At 45.5% G+C, this 25,167-nt stretch overlaps 1 long non-coding RNA gene across 1 annotated transcript; it reads right to left on the bottom strand.

Annotated features, from left to right (window-relative positions):
• Positions 1-1,190: 1,190 nt before the first annotated feature.
• LOC311242654 lies at positions 1,191-1,754 on the bottom strand. Its single transcript, XR_014620627.1, has 3 exons — positions 1,675-1,754; positions 1,492-1,551; positions 1,191-1,292 (listed from the first exon to the last, which is right to left on the bottom strand). It is a non-coding gene; the product is annotated as an uncharacterized lncRNA (long non-coding RNA).
• Between the last annotated feature and the right edge of the window lie 23,413 nt (positions 1,755-25,167).

Below are 25,167 nucleotides of genomic sequence, written 5' to 3'. Positions count from 1 at the left end.
CTGCCATCTACTGTCAACTGGCAAGTAGTGTATAAAGCGTTTGTCTACCATCTCATCTCAGGAGCAAACAACATCCCCATTTTATTTGTTTAACAAACAAAATATTAATCACAATCACTTGTCACATTAACATTTGTGAGTACATGTGTTTTCAACAAAAATATGAAAAATTTAACACAACAGCCAGCACTTCATAAAATTTTATAAACAATATATAAAAAATATAATAAACATAACTTAGAACAATAACTATTTACAGCACACCATACATATTTATACATTTTTTCATTCGCTCACTCATTCATACACTCATTCATCCAAACACCAGTAACACCAGAAACTAGCATCTTCGTCCTCCTCCTCCTCCCACTGAACACAGATGGTGTGGAACCATTTGTGATAGTTGTCACACTGGACCCACGACACCAAACCCTCAGAGTCCACAGGGGGGTTCGCCTTTTTACACCGGCCACACTGCCAGATCCCCAGCTTCTGCCTCTTGGTGGTGTGACCTGCAGTTAAAAAGAAATTTATTATTATGACGCTGCTTGATTACAATATACCAAGGTCCAATAATAAGTAAGGGATAATGTATAGCTACGAGGTCATTGTCGCAAAATAATTGACCGACACGGAGTTTAAAATACCGAGGCGCAGCGCCGAGGTGTTTTAAACGTCAGTGAAGGTCAATTATTTTGCGACAATGATCGAGTATAGCTATACATTATCCCGCTTATTACATGGCTAACTTACTAACAATATACCTAATTCATCGACAAGACTAGATCAAATGAAGACGCAGTTGTTCTGTGGCTCTGTCAGCCCAAATAAAGTGATTATTATTATCGGCAGCCGGCAGGTCTCTGGTCTGATTGCATGACTGAGTGCAGCTGTGCATATGCTGAGCAGCACTGATACAGTGTTGTAGTGGGCTTGATTGCGAACAGCTGCGCACAGCGGTCATTATTGTCCCACAGCGGTCATTATTGTGTGATAACGGACCTCTGACACGGGCTATTGACCAATCACAAGCAAGCATTTCGGCGAATGTGAAAACGCCATGTAATAAATATGAATAACTATCTATATAGTACTTTTCACACATGGACCACAGTTCAAAGTGCCCCACAGCAATTTGTATAAAATCAGCAAATTTTTGACAAAATAAATAACAATTCATAAGTTTGCCCTGACAAACTCAAAAAACATAAGTAACATGCCGATGGGTGTCGTGGGTCTGGCGTGGGAGGAGGAGGATGTCGATGCTCCTGTTGGTCCAGGAATACAGGAGGCTGCAGACACAAAAAGGGAGCACCACTCAAAAAAATTATTTTGTTTGGTTTGGTAAATATTGCGCTATGAACAGTCTATCAGTGTACTGTGTGTGTGTAGGCCGTAGGGGCAGGTACAATAAGAGTTTTTCTTCCTGTTCCTTTTGGCCATGGACATTTGTAGATCGTGTTTTTTTCACAGTTGTTTGAAAAATCTTACGGTGGGAGGGAGAGGAAGTTGGCTGGGACACCCGGTGGGACTGCGGTGGGACTGCCGGCTCTGAGAAAATGGTTAAGAAACAATAAAACATGATTATTTATTCATATAAAAATTTATACTTTTTTGCTAACTGAGAATGTTGTCTCCCAAATAACTGTTAAAAGAAAACAAATAAATAAATACCATCCATTATGGCTGTTGGGGAGGAAGAGGTGGAGGGGTGGTGATCTTCCCCTCTCAAAGCAGGCAGGCGAGTGCTGGTGTGGAGGCTACAGGCGGGCAGCAGACTGTGGGAGGCAGAAGAGGGGGGCATGGAGGCTGAGGCTGAGGGACCGGCGATGGCAAGACCGAAGCTGGTGGTGGGAGCGGCCCGGGGGGACACTCCTCTTCTGCGGCTGGGGAGAGAGCCACCACGCGGGGTACGGGAGGAGGTTGTGGGAGTCCTTGAAGTTTCAGCCCGCTGCCGCTGTCGGTCTGCCCTGGCCAGAGCTCCTGCCTCGGCGCGGGCGGCGCGGTCCTCTGTCTCGTCGATGGCATCCGTCATCTCCTGGGCGGTGAGCAGGCGGGCCTTGGTGGTGTTCCTCCTGACCTTTCCAGATCTTCGGGTGAACTCTATCTGGGCCAGGAGTTGTCCCAGGTCCGCTGTGATCCTCCCTGCTGTTACAAGGGGGTGGTTGAGGTAGGGGTTGGGGGGTGAGTCCTGGACTAGAGCACGGGGGCTGGGTGGGGGGCTGGGAGGGGGGCTAGGAGCACGGGGGCTCGGTGGGGGGCTAGGAGCACGGGGGCTGGGTGGGGGGCTAGGAGCACGGGGGCTGGGTGGGGGGCTGGGCTGGGGGGTAACAGCAGGGTTGGCACCAGGAGATGCAGGGGGAGGGGCAGACGGCATGACCCGCGACCAATCAATAGCCGCAGGGTCCAGAGGGTAGAGGCCACACCTCCTGAAGCCAGCCACCACCACCCTCCGATCTTTCTGCCTCTGGTAGGTGTCTCTGAACACCCTTGAAAACTCCTTTTTAGAAATCATGAAGGAGTGGCTAACTGCCGACAGATCTCCCACAAGCCCGGAGAAATCTGCCTTCAAGGGTGCAAAGAAACTCACATCCAGAGGCTGAAGGATGTGAGAGGTGTGTGGCGGTAGGCACAGGAGAATGACCCTCTCCCTCTGTGCCGTCCGGACCAGCTCTGGATCCAGGTGGGACTGGTGACCGTCCATCACAAGCAGCAGCGGGCGCTCCTCCGTGGCATACTTCAGGAAGTGGTCGGTGAACCACTTCCTAAAAAGCTCTGAGTCAATGTACCCCGCTGGCGACTTCCCGTAGAGGGCATTGGGGACTCCCTCCCTATTGTAGGGCCCTCCTGGGTAGCCCCCCTTATAAATAATAAAAGGGGGGACGTCCTCCCCAGCCGCGTTGAGGCAGGCCAGGACCGTGATGTGTTCCCTGGTTCCCTGGGCCTGCCTGTAGGCGTGCTTCGTCCCACGGGGCACAACGACCTTCCTCCGGTTGGAGTCCATCTGAAACCCTGTCTCGTCACAGTTGTAAATATGACGGGGTTTCTCCCTCAGCCTGTGCTCCTCCATGGTGCTGGTGAGGAGCTTGAAGTATTCTTCTATGGCCCCCCTCTTGGCGCAGGCTGCCCTCCCACGGTCAATGGTGTCCGGGATCCGGATCGTGAGGCGATGGTGTTGCCTCTCCCTAAAATTGATCCACCACCCCTGGCCAAGGGATGTTTTTAGGTTCCCTGGGTGACGGAGGTTATAGATGGCCAGGGCGTGGGCCAGGACCTGCGACCTCGTCAGCGGAAACCCATAACTGGCAGAGTACAAGCAGTACTCCACCAGGGAACTTTCATCTTCAGGGGTAAGATAGGTGCTCCGGCCGATGTTGCAGGCCAGAGACACCTTTCTGCTGAGTCGGTCGATCAGGCTGGACTTAGGGACCTCGAACAACGTGGCTGCCCGCCTCGCACTCCACCTGCCTGCTCTGACCTCTGCAATGGCCTGATCCATGGCCTCCTGGGTCCACAGACGCACCTTCCTCTCCCTCTTCCGCATTTGCCGGATATTAGGCATGCTCTGCAAACACACAAAAATATTTTAAACAAGAAAGTAAAATAATATGAACTTTATTATTATTGTACGACTGACGAGTTTATTTTATTTGATTTATTTAGCACATTATTTAAAAAAACAGTGCTAGGAGGGAACTTATGTGAGTGATTTATGATGAAATTAAATTAGATTTGAATTGTTTTTTTGAATATGGATAAGGAGGTTGTTGACCTCAATGAATTTAGTTTATTGCTATGGTTTGTTGGATATGAGTGAAATTCTGATGAAAAGATGCAGAACAATGGAAGGTATCAAGAACATCTTGCCTATTGTTAATGAACTTGAATATGAATGAGCATGAAACCAAAATGATTATGCTGAAATATTACCAGACATGCAAACACACACACACAACCTTACCTTCACCCAGTTCAGCATGGCAGCCTCACACACACACACACCTCCATTCACCTGTAGAGAAACAAACAAGCACACACAAACCTACCGTGTCTGCTGTGCTGTCTCTGGACTTTGTCACTGTCTATGCTTCAGATGTTTGGGGGTGAACTCAGAGTGGGAGTTCATGTTTAAGGAACAGGATGCTACTTTTACTTGGAAATCAGCGTCGCCCCGAACACATCCGAACAATTATAACGTTGCAGTGGTACAAACGTTCACATCTAGTAGTCTTTAGATGACTAAATATAGATGAATACTCATGAAATTTGATATATATACTCTAAAATAAGTATGATTTCATATCACCTACCTTTCGACGTCAAAATCTGGTGGGGCTGTGAGGAAAGATCCAGAATGCCGCGCAAGATGGGGCGTGACCGAAGTTGGGTTTGGGCGTTCCCAGATAAAGAGGGTGACCGGGATTGGTTTACGTTCCGTTAGTGAGGGAGCATGATGGGACGAGGGACATAGTGAGGGAGCATGACGGGACGAGGGACGTAGTGAGGGAGCATGACGGGACGAGGGACATAGTGAGCATGGCGGGACGAGGGACAGAGTGAGCATGACGGGACGAGGGACATAGTGAGGGAGCATGATGGGACGAGGGACAGAGTGAGGGAGCATGACGGGACGAGGGACAGAGTGAGCATGACGGGACGAGGGACATAGTGAGGGAGCATGACGGGACGAGGGACAGAGTGAGCATGACAGGACGAGGGACAGAGTGAGCATGACGAGACGAGGGACAGAGTGAGGGAGCATGACGGGACGAGGGACATAGTGAGCATGGTGGGACGAGGGACATAGTGATCATGGCGGGACGAGGGACAGAGTGAGCATGACGGGACGAGGGACAGAGTGAGCATGGCAGGACAAGGGACAGAGTGAGCATGACGGGACGAGGGACATAGTGAGCATGACCGGACGAGGGACAGAGTGAGCATGACCGGACGAGGGACAGAGGTAGCATGACGGGACGAGGGACATAGTGAGGGAGCATGACAGGACGAGGGACATAGTGAGCATGATGGGACGAGGGACATAGTGATCATGGCGGGACGAGGGACAGAGTGAGCAATGACGGGACGAGGGACAGAGTGAGCATGACGGGATGAGGGACAGAGTGAGCATGGCGGGACAAGGGACAGAGTGAGCAATGACGGGACGAGGGACAGAGTGAGCATGACGGGACGAGGGACATAGTGAGCATGGCGGGACGCGGGACAGAGTGAGCATGACGGGACGAGGGACATAGTGAGGGAGCATGACGGGACGAGGGACATAGTGAGCATGACGGGACGAGGGACATAGTGAGCATGACGAGACGAGGGACAGAGTGAGCATGGCGGGACGAGGGACATAGTGAGCATGACGGGACGAGGGACAGAGTGAGCATGACGGGACGAGGGACATAGTGAGGGAGCATGACGGGACGAGGGACATAGTGAGCATGATGGGACGAGGGACAGAGTGAGCATGACGGGATGAGGGACAGAGTGAGCATGGCGGGATGAGGGACAGAGTGAGCATGATGGTACGAGGGACAGAGTGAGCATGGCGGGACGAGGGACATAGTGAGCATGACGGGGCGAGGGACATAGTGAGCATGACGGGACGAGGGACATAGTGAGCAAGAGCAGGAGGAGTGTAGTTGAAGTGGCTTCCTGATTAACAGGGACTTGCAGGGACTTGCAGTGTGTGTGCCATGCCATGATGATGATGGTGATTAATTCAATGATGATGTTAGGAATGAGAGGAATTCAGAAGGTCTTGTACCGAAATCTCAACTACTAGATTCAAGTTCAATACAAGATTCAAGTACTAGATTGTATGGTAACTCAGTTATTTTTACTCTACATTGAGCATTGTATATATGTATATACTGAACACTTTTGTCTACGTACTTGACTTCTATTTTATACTTGCTATACTTATTTTATACTTATCTATTATTGCCTAGCACAGTCTCTGGAGCGTAACAGAAAGAAGCATTTTGTATAAAAGTATTCTGTACTTCTGTATGACAACTAATAAAGAAACTTGAACTTGAAACTTGTTTGCATCACAGTGTTGCACGGAGTCTCTACATTAACCCATTCAGTGCCAACCACGAGTATAGTCGGGTTAACTCGCCATCGCTTGTGTGCCAATCACGAGTATGGTCGGGTTTTAATCGTTATTTCTTTTATTAGCGATATCCATTCATTTTCATCCATCCAGCCTGACGTTATCGTTGGGAATGGGTCTGAGCTTGCAAAAGGGCAAATACCGCCGCCTATCGTCTCCTGGATGGTATTGCACATCATTGGATTGGATTGGCTGGGACTGTGCATCAGAAAAAAAACTCCGGTCCCAGTTTCCCTTCTCGGGCAAGCAGTATCGTGTTACCACATTCAATGGGGAGGCTGGGATAATGGGATATGCTTGGATTTTGTGTATAACGTTGGATCAATAAATGCGATCAATATTTGGAATGGCGATCAGGAATTGGATTCATTTTTTTGCAGAACATCAGATGTGAGGTAAGGAATCTATGTTACCAGTATTGGGTTAATCAGATGTTTTTTTCACAGCGGTCACAAAATGTGTGTGTGTGTGTGCGTGCCGTTGACGCGGAGCAATGCACGGATAAGCAATTTTTCAGCCCGCTTCTCTAGCGTGCATAAGGACACATATACTATCGATAATCTAGCGTTTATTTAAAAACGATTCATAAATCAGCCTAAAAATTACAACGTGTTTTGTGTATTCCACTAAAGGGCTATTATCGTGTCTTTCTCTGGAATTACTCGAAATCTCAAACTATACTCGTATTCAAAACGGTATAAAACGGAAATGTACCGATGAAAAAACAATCAGTTTTGTACATGTTGACTGCAAGCAAGTCATTGATAAGCGACAGTGTATTAGACCCATAGCCATAATTTAAGATATAGTTTAAGCGTTCGCAAATATCCTCGTCCTCCCATTGAGTAAAGCGCTGGCCTACAAGCCCTAATTTGGTCATATCCGGCCGGCTCTGAATGTGTTAATACAGGAATGAGGGGAATAAAATAGTTCATGAGTGGAATATGAATTGAGTAACACCCCATCACTACGACAAGGAGCTACTTATCGTGAAATACCCATTCTGGACATTTGTTTTGTTAGAAAACCAGCATTTTGTTTTGTCACCGGACCAAGCAATTATAAATAAAATCTAAAACTGAGCCGCTATCATATCGACCCGGTCGTTCCGCTTAAGGGAGCAGCAGAGAGGGCTGGCTCCAGGCCAGAGACCTTGTATACTGATGTGGTGAGCTAACCCCTACTGTTATTTATCTTGCTTCTTTGAAAAACAGACAATTTATTATATTCCCTCATCTTTTCCTCAATACTGCACTCAATGAGGGGGATAGAGCTTTTTTGTTAAACGACATACCCTTAGACTGACTCTAGTCTGTAACAATGATAATTAAATAACATAATCCTAATGCTATCATAGAGTGAGACCGTCACCTACTGCTGGCAGTCAGTCAATGTCAAACAGTGCAACATAAGCTATTTGACTTTGGTTTTGTAGCTACAGAAGCATAGTTCCCTAATGCAGTCGCAACTCCAGCTGACTGTTCGGCTGAACGTTAACTAGCTACAGTAACGTTATTTTGTCAGCATCGCATTAGTTAAGCCCAACTTGTGACCTAGGTCCATGTATCATCGTAATATTATAAAAAATTATTAGGCAAAGGGTTCCCTTGATAAACATGCGTGAACATGCTGTATAATAATCAACACCTGTAGCTCTGCTGTGCCAACATGTATGCCTTTTCATTTCATGTTTATTTTCAGCGAGGATATTGTGTACTCTGCGGTCTCTGGGGGAATAGTACAGTGTGTACGCATATTTAACCTCTTAGCCCAAGCCATATTTTCAGAAAATTTGCCTAAAAGTACATACCCAAGTAAATGGACGTTTTCTCCACTTCTACAATGAACCAAAGGAGAATATAAATAATTATTATTATTCAGGTATTTTTTTCCATCTTTGACAGTGAATAACACCATGCTAACATTGACCAAAGGTGTTTTTTGTAGATATAGTACTGAATTTTGACATCTGGACACATGCAATTTGAAATATGAATATAAAATATAAGGCCTATAAATTACCTTATTATGGCCAAGTCACACATCTATGGATCGAGTTCAATCTGGATTTAGTACCACTAGGCACCCATTACAGGGCAGCAAAGACCGTGAATTAAGTCTACTGTAAGTACAGTTACTTTTGTATAATTTAATACTTTTTTTCTAAACGTTCACAGAAAGGTAAAGAAACAATATACGTTGTATTTTATGGCAATAACAGGGTTTTGTTGAGGTTTGTTCAACCCGTGAGATATAAACACGAAGATCACATCAATATTTCAAAGAAAAATGGTTGGACTTCTGTTGTCGGCGGCTGGTGTGAGCTGGGTAGAGTAGTTTTATGAAATGTAGACTTTCATCGAAAGCCCTGGGTCTCCTCTTTCTTAGACCTTTCTTAGAACTACAACAATTTCATGAATGCTTCTTCTTCTTGTGTCTAAATCATTTTCTGGTGCAGATGCACAGAGATGTTTTATTAAAATACACTTAAAATCATTGGTAAACAAACCTAGTGCTGAAAATTATATTTATTTGACTGTATTGTATCTATTTGTGACGTGAAATAAATCTCGGCCCGGTGCCGATCGGGCTTAACTCATTGAGCGCCACGCTGTTTTCCCATCTTTACTTGATGGCGCCAGCGCTATTGACCATTTTCACGATGTTTGCGGACCCATTGTATATTCTATATTATAGTTATGGAGACAATAGTATGGCTCATTTGACAGGCAATATTTATAGTCCAACACTGACAAACCAGTTCATTTCTACATACGTTTGTGCGCTATTCCACGCTAAACATTTCCCCTTTTCAAAATAATCCAGTATTTTTTTCCAGATTGCGAGATATGACGTGTTATATGCATAGGCGCAAATCGTTCGGATTGCTCGCCTAAAACCTATATTATTTCCAAATCAAAGGTATATACCATAATATAGATGTTTCTTCACAAAATCATCAGGGGGGGTGTCATTTTACGAAGCTGTAATGGTTACCAAAAGCATGTTTTAGGTTCGGTAAAATACAACGCTGTGATCAATACAAAAGCATGTTTTAGGTTCGGTAAAATAGACCTTACCTTAGTCAGAAGGTACTCCAAAATGTATAATCCCAGTAGGTCCATCGCGATAGCAATTACTTGTGTGCATTAGCCATGGCTATAATACGGGAAACAATAGGTTTTAGGCGAGCACATCTCCAACAGATGGCTGTGTTCTGATTCAATTTGAGGGGGAGGGGATTCCTGCAGCCAGGCACAGAGAGAGAGAGAGAGAGAGAGAGACACCTTAGAGACCCAGTTCAAAAGGTAGGCGATACTGCCACCTGTCGGGATTTGATCGTCATTGCAATTTGTACATAGGCAGCGGTGCCAGGGAGACACAGGCAGGTCCGTGCGAGTGTTTAGAATGGGGAAATTGAAAAAAAAGAGAAAAGGATCAAAACCCGAGAAATCTCGTGTTTTGGCACTCAGCGGTTGGATTCGAAACCCGAGAAATCTCGGATTTGGCGCAGAAAGGGTTAAGAGGTTAAGGAGACCGCAAGGCCGGTCTGGGCCAAAAATGCCAGGGAAGATTGTTTGTCCCAGTCCTTCTGACATGCCATGCTAACGGCAGTATGACCACTCACATTCCAATGCAGAGAATCATGGGGAAGGCCCAGGATTTATGCCTAGATCAGCAGTGTAGACACCTCTTAACAAGCGGGCAGAAAAGTGGCAATTTTCTTTACTTGAACTTGAACTTGAGGACATATCGGCAAGTAACTCGAGAACCGAGGATTTGGTCGAGTGAGGTGGCATTATAACGGCAACAAATAGAGCTGTAATCTGGTAATGTACATGTTCGGAGAAAAATGCAGCCTCGAGGCACTAGACGCTGGCAAAGTGCAGCGAGTTCTCGCGACGTGCGTGACGGCCCTCTTGTTAAGAGGTTTTAACTGAGCCTTATGGACATTGCATTTTAAAATGCTTTGTTCACAAAGTATTCAAGGACATGATGACAAAAATATATCTCTGTCAAATTCCACAGGGAGTGTGTTTGTTCAGTGCTACCCCACCGCCTCTCCCCAACAGCGCTTATTTCTCACCTCTTGTTTCATTATTCACGGCTACAATGACAACTGCGACCCTTGGTTCCTGTTCATACATAAACGTCTGACGTACCAGGATTCTGTAGCGAATAGATAAAAGCAGAGGGAAGGGTGGAGCCCTTTGCTTTCAGGGGTCACTCGCACACACATGATGTCGGTTCAAAGCATCCTCACCCAAGAGAGAGGGGGACAGAGGCTGGGCGAGAGGCAGTAGAGAGAGAGAGAGTGAGAGAGAGAGAAAGGAGAGAGAATGTGAAGGGAAAGGTCAAAGGGTAGAGGGAAGGTTAGAGGTAGAGGGAGAGAGAGAGAGAAAGACGGAAAGAGTGGATTAGCAGTGAGCAGCTCAGCCGGCTATGAGAGCAACGGTGGCGTGGTAGCAGCATATTCTTCTGAAACCATAGCAAGAGGGCTGCTGAGTGCTTCAGTCATTTGGTGCTGTCTGTGTCTAGCCGTATCTCTACGGAAAGAAACAAGTGTTTTTCAGTGTGTCAGCTTGAGTGCCAGGGGACACTAAATGTAACTGAGGATGTGCCGTGTGGCATCACTACCCATGCCAACACATTAACAATGTCACATAATACATTCAAGAAATACAGAACATGGGCGGCTAAGTGGCGCAGTGGGCAAGGCGCTCGCCACTAACGCAGGAGATGCTGGGTTCGAGCCCAGCTCTCGGCGTTGCTTCCGGCTTGGCTAGTCGTTCATACTAATACAATTGGCAGTATTAGGGGGTGGGAAAGCTGGTGGGTGGGGATCGTACGTTGTGGACAGCGACTCCTACAGGTCGGTTGGTGCGCCTGTACAGCAGAATTAGGAAGTATCGGTGTCATGGTCCCAGCCGGGGATCATGCTCGAACAATATGAACAGTGCTTTTCTGCCGCCCTCTGGTGGCCAAACGCAGCGACTCCAGATACTGGACTCTCTGTGGCATTTGAGTCTAGGTTTGCTGGATTCCTTTAATGCTTTGTTGTGTTCTCTGTTCATGTTGTGTGGTGTGTTTTAGCTTGTGTTTTTAAAAGGTTTATCTCTTTTGCATATGTTTTTATAAGTGTTAATACTTTACTTGTGTCTCCTTTAACACTTTGGCGACCACAGTCTTGCGCCGATTTATAGGCCAGAGGACAGAGGTTTGTTTACAAACCGATGTACTTTCTAAGAGCTATATATATAATTTATAGTATTGCTATCTGTCCATTCTCATTGTCACTTGAGTGCATAAACTGTGCCTTAATAATGGCTTAAAGAAAATAAAAATCCATCGGTTGGTTGTCATTTTATAGCGTTTAGAATATAAGGTTTATCGCACTTTTCGTCTCGTCTTTTTTCCCGGGAGCTAGATAATAGGCTAAACGTTGGCGCCGTTATATCAAACACCATTTCTGCTGTATATACAAATGAAATAAAACAAACTGCGTAGCATCCGGACTTTTACAGAGCATCTATGGATGAAATGGGGGCGGCGGGGAACGCCGATTAGTATTATTGATTAGCAATACACTGGCCGGTATTGCATGTTTCGAAAATCAAATATGTGGGTAGGTCCTGCATGTCGATCGCAGACGTTAATAGCGTTATAAATATGGAATAAAACAATAACAACTCGCCACGAGTTAACTCGTGGACGGTCCTTAAAGTGTTAAGGCTCATTCCCTTTACACATGTTTTTAATAGTGTTAACATCTTTACATATGTATGTTCCTTTAAGGGTGTTTGTTTTACATATGTTTCCTTTTAGATATTCCTTTACACATGCTTTTAATTTATGATGTGAGTTTCTTTACTAATTCTATGTTCACCTGTCTTGGCCATGCCTGGCCTATACCAGCTGGCACTTATTAGTAATGATTATTCACAGGCTCTATTTAGACCTGCCCGTTCCTCTCACTCATTGTCGCACCATTGCCCTGTTTCAGTGTATTGTTATCACAGTTGTCACTTACTCACCTTTGTCACCGTATTCCCCATGAGTCCGTTCCTCTCTTAGTTCTTATTTTTCCAGCATTGCTGAGTATTGTTTTCGGGTTTTGCAGTTCGCTTTTGTTTAGTAACCTTTGATACCATTTGTAATCATTGTTGCTTGCTGACTGCTTAGTAAAAGCCTGTTCACTTCAGTACGTTGTCTCAGTCTCTTCTCTCTCTGCTCGGGTTACCTGCATTTGGGATCGCCTCTCCTAACCCACACCGAAACCATCACAATCGGGGGCAGCGTGAGCCTCCCACGCGTTACTCCTCGCCACTGAGAGATCGCACTGTACAGGTGAAAAGATGCCACGGCTGCCTCCTCGTGTACCGGAGGGGACACGTGATGCAAGGCTTCGTCCACATTGCAGCCGACCAGTGGGAGGCATGGTCTAACAACGTTCGAGACAGGGGAGGGTAGAATTAGATAATACGAAATTGGGATGGGAGAAAAATAGAAAAATGGGGAGAAAAAGTAAAAAAAAGAAAAAAATACAGAACATAAAAAGATCACACAAAAACGACCAGTCGATTGTTCTGATTAACATTCGTATGATCAATATGCCTCTGTCCTGTTTCAAACCTAATAATGTGTAATTCATTTGTTTCAGTGTGCACGATCACAAGACTAATTTGCCAAGTATGTCTTAATCGTTATTGAGCATTGTACAGAGCTTATTATGAAGCACAGTGGGTTGTTGATTGCGAGAGGAAAACAGTCAGCAAGTCTTTAACCAACGAGGAGATATTGATTGGTATAGATGGATAAGGGTAAGCAATTATGCCCAAGCAATGGTCAATAGCTAATTGAAAGAATTCTACTGCACTGTAAAATATCCACACTGTTAATCGACATGTCCAAACCGACATGTTTGTATCAAAGCATTACAAAGCCTATGGAATCCTCAGCCCAGTCCCTCTACATATGATACTAAGCTACTTGTTACAGCAATTTTCAACAGATACAAATGAGTTTAGCTGATGCAATGCACTGGAAAGAGAACGTAATTAAAAAGTGCCTGGCAGCAATCACTTCAGGAATTTTTTTAACTGATTTCATATTGAAATACCTGTGTCAAGTGTGTAACTTGAATGAAGCATTATTAACCTTTCCGCAGGAACAAATAGAGATTTATGGAAATCACTTAAAAACCTGAACACTTTGACAAGTTACTATAAATGGGAAATATAAATATGATAGCATTATCGTAATACCATACAACCTTAAACTAAAGTTTTCAAGGTATCTTGTCACACATTTCTTACCAAAATGCCACAATGACCTAAACAAACAAGTTCAAGGCTATGGTTAATGATAAACACCTGTTGTGTTGTACTGAAGGATCTTTTGAAATCATATTGTTTAAAATATTGCAGTACTGTAGTAATATGAGATAGGCAATACACTATGATCCAAATAGGATGACTGTGTGGCACTGCGGAACAGCAACACAATTATCAAGCATGCTGATGACACAGTCGTGGTGGGCCTGATCTCTGCAAACGACAAGAGGGCCTACCTGGGAGAGGACCTGGCACTGTGGTGCCGGGAGAACAGCCTCTCCCTGAACGTCAGCTAAACGAAAGAGATGATTGTGGACTTTAGCAGGTCTGGGGCCAGGGACTACAGCCCCCTCAGCATCGACGGGGCACCGGTCGAGAGAGTGAACAGTTTTAAGTACCTCGGAGTCCACATATCCGAGGACTTGACATGACCACACACATTGACAGTGTAGTGAATAAGGCACGGCAACGCCTCTACTTCCTTAGGCGCCTAAGGAAGTTCAAAGTGAGTCAGAAGATCCTTGAACTTCTACTTGTGCACAATAGAGAGCATCCTGACTGGTAACATCACCTCCTGGTTTGGGAATAGCACTGCACAAGACCGCAGCAGACTACAGAGAGTGGCCCGTTCAGCCGAACGCACAATTGGAGGTGGGCTTCCAGCTAGAGAATAACCAAAGACTCTAGTCACCCAAACAACTGCCTCTTTGAACTGCTGCGGTCAGACAAGCGCTACCGGAGTCTCGTGGCCAGTACAGAGAGACTCAGAAGGAGCTTCTATCCCCAGGCCATCAGGATGCTCAATGACACTATGTAACTAACAACCCATCATCTACACTCACTGCACACACATCCCCATGTACACACTCACTTTAAACAAACACTCACCTTAACACTTTCAGTGCCGGCCGTGTTTTCCTTTTTACCCCGTTGAATGCCACCATCCACGGCCAATGTTAATGTTAATATCGCCTAATCTATGTTTTAAATTATGGCTATGTGTCTAATCTGCCCGTTGCTTATCAAAGACTCATTTTCCAGTCAACATTGGCAAGGCAGATTGTATTTTTATCGCTTCATTTCCGTTTGATAGCATTTTGAAAATCACCCATTTTCCGGGGAAAAACAACCCATACCTATGATAATCGCCTTTTAATGGAATATTCCAGAACGTTGTCATTTGTCGGCCTATTTATGAATCGTTTTCAAATAAACGCTAGATGATCGATAGTATATGTGTGCGCACGCACGCTCGTGCCGTGCGCTGATAATCGCTGCTCTTATTTCCTCATGGCTTTTACAGTCAAAACAGCCATATCACATATCACATAAACGCTTATATATCTGTGAAAACGAGTCTGATTATCCTAACACTGATAGCATAGATTCCTTACCTGAGGTCAGATGGTATCCAAATGGTTTATTCCAATTTCCGATCGCCATTAGAAAAAATCGATAAATGTATTGATCCATCGTGTGTAACACATGATATAACACATGATCCGCGCGGCTCAGAGGCTCCAGAATGAACTCTGGTAGACCCCGGCTGCATCAGTGAGAAATAAAATGTGGAGTCAGAAATCCGTTCTCCCATTCACTTTCATTGAGTCCATTCCAAAAGGGTGATTTACCATCTGGGAGACGATAGGGGGCGCTTTTTTCACATCTGAGCGCCGGCGGTCCCTGGATCTCCAACGGTAGGCTCGCGTGATGCAATATGATTTCAGATCGCAAATAAAAAATTAAAAAAAAAAACACCAGAGAATACTCTATTATTAAAGAGATGTGCACTACATTCATACCTCATTTGCATGTGCACCTTACCCTAAGTTTTGTACCTCATTTCTGCATTGTACCTCACTGTTAATCATTTGACTGTATATACAGTATGTATATTGAATATTCCTCTTTACTTCCTTTTTACTTGCTTTTTTTACTGAATGAAGCACACTATCAGGGGCTCATACAGAAACAAAATAACTATTATTTTTTTTATCCACTTTTTCTCCCATTTTCTATACTTTTCTCCCATCCCAATTTCGTATCATCCAATTCAACCCTCCCCTGTCACGAACGCTGTTTCTTGCCTCCCACAAGCCGGCTGCAATGTGGACTAAGTCATACATAGCACAAGTCCCCTCCGGTACTTGAGGTAACAGCAGTCGCATCTTTTCACCTGCGCAACTCGATCTCTCAGTGGCGAGGAGTAACGCGTGGGAGGCTCATGCTGCCCCCGACACTTCCTGATTCCACTGCGCAGGCGCACCAACCGACCTGTAGGAGTCGCTGTCCATAACGCCCGATTCCCACCCATCAGTTTCCCACCCCCTAATACGGCCAATGTGTATTAGTACGGACGACCAGCTAAACTGAAAGCAAATGTGGAGCGCTGGGCTCGAACAGGCAAGCCCAGCGTCTCCAGATTTCGTGGCGAGCGCCTTGCCCACTACGCCACGTAGCCGCCCCACAAAATAACTGTATTTTATTGTGACAAATAATAAAGAAACTTGAAACTTGAGTAGGTCCATCAAAATTCCAAATGTATGTGCACAAACACTGATACAGTGTGTTTTTCACCTTTAAACTTTCTATCCAACCAAAATCATCATTTTCAACAGGGGTGCCTCTGATCCTAATCCTTGTCTCACAAGCCTTTCTGCCGTAGTGTAACGTTCTTTGTGTAAATTGCATCTGTGTAAATGCACCGATTCATTCATTTGTTCATTCATTGATTCAGAAGCAGCATTGGGAAAACACCAGCATCTCCCTGGGCACCAAGTTAGCACTCAACCAATGTTCTCATTAGTATAAATTTTTCTTTAATTGAAATTATAGCCTAAAATCTACTATAGGCAGAACTACAGTACTAGCTTACCAACATTGCTTACTTACAATATATTATACTGTAGCTACTAGGGCTGTCACATTATTTTCGAATGTAATTTCGAATTTACATAAACACACAAGATTCGAACTTCAATAATTATTATTATAATTTTTTTCCTTTTTCTTTTTTATAATAGTATTATTAAAAAAAACTGCCAGGTCATATAGGTGAGACTGTGCTGAAAAGAATGATACCAAACATACCATGGTAAAAAAATTCGAACTTGTCTACAATTCTGCAACGAATTTCGAATTCGATTTGTTGTTAAAATGACAGCCCTAGTAGCTACTAGTATAATTAAATACTAACCGTAATACCAGTATAGCCGTTTTATTTCTGCATCATTAATCAAGGTTTCTTATTGTTCACCAACAAATCTCCCCCAACCACTGACCCCTCCCTCCATGATGAGCTCAATAACTTATACGCCAACTTTGACAGGGACAACCATGAGGCGCCCACCAAGGCTGCTGTTCCTGGGACCACCAACCCCTCACTCTCTCCCACACTGACGTATGTGCTGCACTGAGCAGCATTAATGTACGTAAGGCTGCTGGGCCTGAAGGCATCCCTGGTCATGTGCTTAGGAACTGTACAGAACAGCTGAGCAAGGCCCGTAACTGACATCACCAATCTGTCACTAGCCCAGACAGTTGTCCCTGCATGCTTCAAAACCACCCCCATCGTGCCAGTGCTGAAACACTCCTCTGCAGTGAGCCTTAACACATTCGGCGCCAGACCTGAGATATCCCGGGTTAACTCGCCATGCATGCGTTGGGCGCCAAGACCCGATATTTCTCTGGTTTTGGTCGTTTATTCCTTTATTCGATATTTTTATTTATTATTCATCCACAGACCTCTGTGTTACCATAGGGAATGAGTCTGAGGTCGCCAAAGTGCAATACCGGCCGCATCCCGCTAGACGGCGGTATCGAAAACCCTTTGTAACCTTGTATCTTGGCCTGTGTAATGGCCAAACGTCTCTAGTTTCATGTTTCCTTGTCGGGCGAGGGCAGCCGTTCTCCCGGTTCCATTGAAGCGTGTCAACTATCCCCGATCCATTATGTTGTGGTGGATTATGCCGTGGACCAAATGGACATTGGATGTACCAGATGGCGATCAAACAATTGAAATATTATTTTTGGAATACTCCCGATCACAGGTAAGAACGATCTGATGTAAATTTTAGCTTGATCCTGCAATGCTTTTATAGCGATCGGGCTGATAAGCGTTTTTAGTGTTCAATACGAATGCCGTTACTGACAATCAAATAATCAGAACCCCCCCCCCCTTTCATGCATTCATGATGGAACATAATACCTGTGATATAGATTTGATTTGTGAATAATAGCGTGTACAGGCAAGAAACGGCAACGTATATGGAATTGACGTATAGGGCTTTAACATACGGTTATCCTATAACCATAGTTATATGAGTAATAGCGGTGCTCTGCGCTGCTTAGTGGAATACATCCTATATCAGTCTAACTACTGAATACATTTCTCCACATGTACACAGAGGGTATGCGAGCAGTGCGGTCGCACAGGGCCTCGCGGGAAGGGGGGCCTCGCACAAAAAAAAAAAAAATAAATAAAATAAAAATATTATTTATTTATTATTTTTTTTATTATTTTTCTTTATTTTTTTGCAAGGCCCCCCTTCCCGCGAGGCCCTTTTTCATCACAGACCTAAAATCTAGTTTTGCTTATATGCTTATATATTTCACATTAGACACGTTTGTAGAATGTTCCTGGCTCTGCGGCTCTGCACTATTCTCTATTGGAGCTCTGGGGCTATGCAGCAGACATACTATTGGTTTCAAGAAGGGAGGGGTTACATCATGTGTACGTCGGCGTGCGTCAGCTGCGTTTGACTATTTCGCGCGTGCAGCTTTGGAGGTTATGCTTAGTTATGCCAGCCAAAACGAAGAGGACGGTCATTCGGCAGATGGACTGAAGATGAAAGTTGTTGCATGTTAGACAGTTCAGTCAGGCTAGCCATCCCGGCTAAAGGCAGGGACAGCTAGTTAGCTTTAGCTACGTTATAATATTGAGTGCTAACGTGTGGTTCAGTCGGGATAGCCATGATGATGTCGGCTAGTAGCTAGCTTAGCTAAAGGCTAACTAGCGTTAGCTAACCTAGAGAGAGCGCGTGCAGCATTGTTATGCCAAGATGAAGAGGACGGTCATTCGGCAGATGAACTTCGTCAACTCCACGCGGTTGTCTCCATCCTCTTGGACATTTGGTGAGTTTTTAATGCACTCTATTCTATTCCCGCCGTGGATATATCTCTCTCTCTCGGGAGCCAAACGGGCCGGCTAGCTGTTGTAGTAGCTAACGGTGTGTGGCCTGGTGTCAGCACCTGGTGCGAGGGAGGTGAGCTTGGTGTTTCATTATGAGAATATCTCCATGCTCAAGTCGGCTATAGTCCGCGAGGGACTTGTTGCCGGCACCGCTATGGTAAACACCACTCTGTAGTGGGACGTGTATTGCCTTCTTTTTCCCTTCCCTCTTCGGATGAGAAGAGGAAAACACAGCGGCTGTCTGAAGTGTTGGCCTGTATTGCTTTTCTCACGTTGTACAGTTTTTCAGTGGTAGCCGCATAGCTTGCTTCTGCGTTAGCTAGTGGTTAGCGATAGCCGGGTTGAGCTAACTGTTAGCCAGTTAGCTGTTTAGCTACGATGTTAGCTGCTCGTTTTCGCTCGGCTGGGAACGTTAGCATGATGCTATCAGTTAGCCTAGAGTTAGCTGTTAGCTTGTGCTACGACCATTGACATTAGCCGTGAGAATAGCAGGCCCTGGCACTCTGACTACGACATCATCTTTGACAGAAGATGTAGTCGGGCCTGCACCATGACAAGGCTCCGGCCATAGCTTCTTTTTGTCCCGCCAGCGAGAGGCCTTTCGTCAACGTGGAGACCTGTGTTGCGGCCTTTCGCCCTGCGTTCCTTGGTGCAGGTAAGATGTCTATTGGACATTACCCCACTCTTCCTTCCTTCCCCTCCCGAATGTTTTGTTAATAACGATGTTTTTTTCCAGGCAAAACATGTTACTTCACAACATTTGGAGATACGACATGTGCTGTGTGTGAATTGTCTTGGTCGTTTGTGTAGCTTGGGTAGCGTTGGCCAAAGCTGTGTGTGGCCTGGTGTCAGTACCTGGCTACTCTATTTGCAGTTAGCCTATTTAGCTGATGTCGGCCATTGGCTCCTTGCTACTTTGTTTTCTCTGGTATAGACCCTCTTCTCTTTGGATTTAAGTGTTGATCTTTGTCCTTTTGGATCTATGTATATTCATGTTGCCTTTGTGAAGTTATCTTTTCCTTCTGTTTTGTTCTTCCATTAAAAGTTGAATATCCTTTAGGGGCTCATCTTTGCTTATCTCTCTCATACATGCTCTCTCTCTAACACACACACACACAGACATGCTCTCTCTCTCTAACACACAAACACACATGCTCTCTCTCTCTCTCTCTTTCTAACACACAGACATGCTCTATATCTCTCTCTAACACACAAAATGACATGCTCTCTCTCTCTATATTTCTCTCTCTTTCTAACACACATATACATGCTCTCTCTCTAACACACACACACACAAACAGACATGCTCTCTCTCTATCTCTCTCTCTCTGGCCTTGCTCTTGTGGAGGGTCAGGGGCATTGCCGGGTCTGTGCAGCGATAACACTGTATATTGACTGTAGAACGGGAGCTCTCTCTCGCTCTCTCTCTTGCTATATGTTGACTGTATCATGCCCAGCCTCGGGCAGCGCTATTATTTAAGAATATGTTGACTGTATGAAAAAAAGAATAAAATAAAAAATTATATATATATATTTTTTTTACCTTTTATCTCGCACAGGGCCTCGCATTTCTCCCAGGCGGCCCTGCATGTACATATACACACCCATCCGCCTGGCCACACACCCATCCGCTCCTCTACATAAGCAGGGGTGTGGCCATACTAACAGCTCCTTCCCAAGTCTTTCACCACCGAAGGCGAAGACCACGGGGTCCTCAGTGAGTACAGCGCAGAGCGCCGCTATTACTCATATAACTATGGTTATAGGATAACCGTATGTTATATTACGCCATAGCTTACGCTCTGCGCTGCTTAGTGGAACACAGGAGCTGAGCAGAGCGGAAGCTCGACAAATGTACCCGCTGAGGCACCCCACAACCATCAGAACCGGGGAGGACCCGAGCCCCCGGACCCCACTAGTGGAGGACGGGAGGGAATCCGATCCGACTGTGCGAAGAGGGTTTAGCAACTCAACGCACAGGGTGAGCAGACCGTGGGACTTACCGTCCCACAGAAGAACCCACGACTACACAAACGCGCAACCCACATGCCATTAGCGAACGAACTGGAAGGAAAAAAAACCTGTTACAACCCCTAATATCACAGGGGGCAAGGTCAAAAACCCAACCCCGTGGCAAGGCCGTAGCAGCGGAGTGTGAAGGAGGACCCAGCCCAAGGAAGGGACTGGACCCCCCGGAAAAAGGGGGCCTGGTGAGGCCAATGATGCCGCAGCATCGAGACCCCACCAGGCGGTCACTAGTGACACCACCCCCCACATCGCCAGCGTATCGGACAGGGCCCATCCAAGAGCAGGCTCTGCCCCCCTACAGCACGCCGCCCTGAAGCACTCAAGAGGCTACACCCCCACAGCGGGACCAGGCAGCTCACCGGGGAGACAACCCCCAAATAGGTTGATCCCTCAATCCAGGCAACAGGTCAAAAGGACTCGACCTGAGCCTGGAGCACTGCAGACTAGACAGGCGCCAAAGGGGTCTGCTGAAAACAGCACCCCGGCGGAAGGGGCGTACGGTATGCTGTGCACCATGTCGCAGCCTCCACAAAAAAAAACCACCGCCGAGGCAGAGAAGGCTGACACGATTGGCAGACGTCATGAAAGGTGCAGGGGCACACTCGCAGGCAGACGGGGTCAAGCCCGGACTAACCAGAGAGTCGACCACACTACCAACACACCTGGAAACCAAGCACCACCTAACAGGAGGTGGTTGTTCCTATAACCCCCCCAAGAAAAAACTCCAAAACACAACGGCGGGTATACACCGGCAGTACAAGTGTTTCAGTTCTCAAGAAGGGGTTAACCCAGGCCAACAGGTCGACGAGAACGAGTCCGGACCTGGGCCCGGCGGACCGGGATGTACACAGGGATGCCAGAGGGGTACAAGAACCACCTCGACAGCCCCCTCCCAGCCCCGCCAAGCAGGAGAAGAGGGGCGAAAAAAGAATGGAGAAGGACCAGGCTCCTTTAGCACAGCGCAAGGTACAACACAATATGGACCAAGCAATAGTGAAGGATAACACGCAGTGACATAACCACGGTCACCTCCATAACATCAAACCCTGCAACGCCCGGGCCAACCCGGCATTTCCCCCCCGAAAAAGCACAAGTCCTTCAGGGTACCAGAACAGCAGATCTGCGCCCCGGCGGACAACGGGTTAACTGACCTGGTCCGGCACGACCAGAACCAGTCCCGTGTCCTAATCATGCCACCATCCCCAGTCCTAAGAGGGGGGTAGGTACGCGTGTCGATCCAAAACATCACAGAGGGCGCCACCAAGACGGTCTGAACATAAAGCACCGCGCCCGGTGGCCCACCCTAAAAGCGCGAGACCCCTCCGACAATGCTTTGATCTATTCCGTTATCTCCCCCCAGAGATGAACGAGAATTCATCGAGACTAACCTAGCACACTGGCACTCGGAAGAGACAAAACTCCATCCTAGTTGCCCCATAAAAACGCTGTTTCAATGATGAGCAACCAAGGCGCGCAAGCCTCTTTCGAAGTTGGTTAAGGTTAGAGTTTGGTATCAGGGCTGGTGGTCTATCGCCCTGCTCTAAAGACAAACTCTAACCTAACCAACTTCGAAAGAGAGCGACTTCGAAAGAGTCGCCAAGCTTAACCAGTTGGAAACAAGGCGGACAGTAATAAAATTTGCAATCAATCAATCAATCAATTCAATAATCCACGCTCACTTAAAACAGCGTACCTCTCAGCTGATTCTATAGAAAGTAGGTAAAAAAAATAAGAAAATTACCCACTAATTACATAATCCAACATAACTAACACATTCACCGTGACAGAATCATTTTTGATTTTGTCTTTATGACCCTATCAACATATTCATTCGTAACGTTTACTGTCCGCCATCTTGCTTGCATTTCTAAAAACGTGCACGGCGGAGTGATAGTAATTCGGTTGTGGGCGGGTCCTGGGATCAAGAGCGTGGGGTTATGACAAATAACCACGTGTAACTTGACTGTTTCAGCCAATCAGAATCGAGAAATTTGGATGCCATTGTATAATCCCTCTTCACCCACGACTGCACTCCTGTGCATGGCTCCAATACCATTATCAAGTTTCCAGACTGCACAAACTGCTCATATATATATATATATCCATACTTAGTCTTATTAGTTAGATAAGCCTCCCCCTTCCCTCAAAAGGCCTTTGGTCAGGCTGCTTTTTGTATATAATAATTTGTTCTTACTTGCTTGCCTGGGTAAATAAAGGTTAAATAAACATTTTTTAAATAATAATATTGAAACGTGTAGCACATTAGCTTAGCATACTTTACAATGTAGCTTCATCATATGTATTCATATGATAATCTCATGTTATACTGTATACTGCTATGCACGTTGTGGGTAATTTTGTTTACTCCTCGAATCAGGACAAAAGGAAAAAGAATGTTAGACACGGAAAATAGTTCAACAATATCCATCTTGTATTTATTGAAAGGATCTAAATCATAATGACATCATATTTACAGACATTAATGACATGACAACGGAATATGATGAAAGAATAACCAGGAAGGGGATAGAGAAGTATAGTAGGAAATAAGAGAATAGATGGAGAAAAGAGAGATTAAAGAGATTAAAGGGCGGTCAGGTGGCGTAGCGGAGATTGCGCTCGTCACCAACGCAGGAGATGCTGGGTTCGAGCCCAGCTCTCGGCGTTGCTACCAGCTTGGCTGGTCGTTCATACTAATACAATTGGCAGTATTAGGGGGTGGGAAGCTGGTGGGTGGGAATCTGGCGTTGTGGACAGCGACGCCTACAGGTCAGGTCTCGGCGCTTGCTCAGCGGGGGCAGGACTTGGTGGAGATAGCGTGCCCTCCCACGCGTTACACTTCACCAATGAGAGTCCTCGCTGCCAAGTGAAAAGACGTCACTGGCAGTCAGTGATGCCGGTAACGCGTTACTAAGTAACGCGTTATTGTAATCTGATTACTTTCCCCCGAAAATAGTAATCTAACGCGTTAATCTTTAAAAGCCAGTAATCTGATTGCAGTTACTTGTCCAAGTGGCTGTGCATTACTATTTCGTTACTATCTCATCATAAATTCATAATGCATGCGGAATGCAGTATTTTATTTCGTTTTCGACAGTCAAAAATACATTTTGAGCTGTTTTTCTTTTGGGAGTGACGTAGTGTGGCAGTGAAAGGGTTACACAAGAATGTGTCCCGCGGGCCGCGGCGTGACTGGACACTCTGTCTGTGAGTGACTCTGCTTTGGTACAATCAGATTCCCCATCCACAGTCTGCGAATCAGAGGCAGAGTAGGGCGGGTCTTCACAGCACGTCATGTGACATATGCGCCAATCGTGACAGCAGGGCTCCGTCGTTAAAAGTGAGTTTCTGTTCAGACTTCCATCCCAAAACGCTCGTCAGTCACTACTTCACGTTCATATGCGGAGGAAACAAAATACTGTCTACCGCTAAAAACAGCACATCCAATTGCATTGAAAGCATCTGGAATCACAACACTAGCCGACGCTTCGACTAGTAGGGGGACCCTGATGTAAACAAGACGAAAGTCTTTCTCTGGTCTGCATCCCCTTAACAATTGTATGTATTGAGCTGTACTGTACTGTACCCATTCTGCAATCTGTTAATAAACTTTTCAATCAATCAATCAATCAGGTACAGGAGGTCTCGGAGGCCAGCCAAACAGCAAAAGAGAGAGATGTAACATGTCATATATGTTACGATGAATTGAAAATGGGGGACCCTGATGTAAACAAGACGAAAGTCTTTCTCTGGTCTGCATCCCCTTAACAATTGTATGTATTGAGCTGTACTGTACTGTACCCATTCTGCAATCTGTTAATAAAGTTTTCATTCATTCATTCATTGTTTCTTTCCCTTTTGATTAATGTATATTTGATGGTGGCAGAGCAAAAGCTCTTATTTGCCAGATTTACAGTTAATTTACATGTTAAAGAGAGACTGATTGTATGTTTATAGAGAGACATTTATAAAAACAATTTAATAGTTACAGTTGATATAATTGAATAGTTCAGCCTGCATTTGTTAGATGTGAATGGATACACTGGTTTTGTAAAACCACTGGCTGGCTGCTCTAATGCTGTGAGCATCATAGACTGTTGCTTTACCATACTTGATGGTACAGAAGCTGAAGCACTAGTTTAACAATTTACGTTATGTGCAGAGAAACAAGTTAAAAACAATTTATGCACTTTCAATAAAGCGTTTAAAAAAAACGGTTGGGGGAACGACGACGACTTCGTAACCTAGTTACTTTCAAAGTAACTAAGTTACTCTGATAATCAAGTAATCAGTAAAGTAACTTGGATTACTATTTAAAGGAGTAATCAATAATCAGTAATCGGATTACTTTTACAAGTAATCTGTGGCATCACTGCTGGCAGTCGCCGCATGTATCAGAGGAAGCGTGCGGTCGGCTTCGGGACGCCCTTGTACCGACTCGTAGGAGAACATGCATACAGCAGCCAGGTAGGGGAGGGGGGGAATTG

This window comes from Notolepis coatsorum (assembly GCF_963971535.1).
Source record: "Notolepis coatsorum genome assembly, chromosome: 16".
Classification (NCBI taxonomy): Eukaryota; Metazoa; Chordata; class Actinopteri; order Aulopiformes; family Paralepididae; genus Notolepis; species Notolepis coatsorum.
The sequence above is the reverse complement of the archived record's forward strand: the minus strand, read 5'-3'. Positions and strand labels throughout refer to the sequence as shown.